Consider the following 639-nt stretch of genomic DNA (forward strand, 5'->3'; position numbering starts at 1 on the left):
TTGCATGATGGTTGTAAATGAGTATCACTATCATACAAGCAGTGTCATTCATTTCCAGTATACTGCAGGAATATGTCAGACCATGGGGAAATATCTTCTTAAAAGCAGGTGAGGATTGGCGGCAGGAAGAGCATCCAGCTGTTTCAAAGCAATGCCGCAGCATGTTTGCAGTTCGATAACAGAATCCTATAAAAGGTAAAAACATGGTGAAAAGGTTCTGGAACTATTATTTTCGGAGATTACAGAGGTTGTGCAACCAGAGAGGAACTTTTCTATCCACCATTTTATGTTGTTTCTTCTAATGGAGTTAAGCATTTTTCTCTTTGAGTAAACAGTGGGGAATGGGGTTGAAGATTTTGTTTGGTATTATTGAAAGCTAAACTGGTAGTGGGGAAGGTTTTCAGGTGTAGTTAAAGCATCGGTGTGAGTAATAGTGTCACGTAAAAAGCATCCAGTACATTCTGTAAAGTGGTTCGCATTGGGAAGGGCATCCAGCCATAGAAACCAAGCCAAAACAGAATATGGGACCTGGTGTGCCCCCCCCCCCCTCCGCCTTTGTCAGCCTCAATAAACTTGGAAAAATCTACACTAAAACAACAATGATGACAAGCATTAACACTTTTGAAAGTAATCTACCTG

At 40.8% G+C, this 639-nt stretch overlaps 1 protein-coding gene across 1 annotated transcript in view; it reads right to left on the bottom strand.

The window, feature by feature from the left end:
* LOC106874421 (PHD finger protein 12) overlaps positions 1-639 on the bottom strand; it is a 64,263-nt gene that overhangs the window by 34,490 nt on the left and 29,134 nt on the right. The window lies entirely within an intron of this gene.

Source organism: Octopus bimaculoides, chromosome 25, assembly GCF_001194135.2.
Source record: "Octopus bimaculoides isolate UCB-OBI-ISO-001 chromosome 25, ASM119413v2, whole genome shotgun sequence".
NCBI classification, from domain to species: Eukaryota; Metazoa; Mollusca; class Cephalopoda; order Octopoda; family Octopodidae; genus Octopus; species Octopus bimaculoides.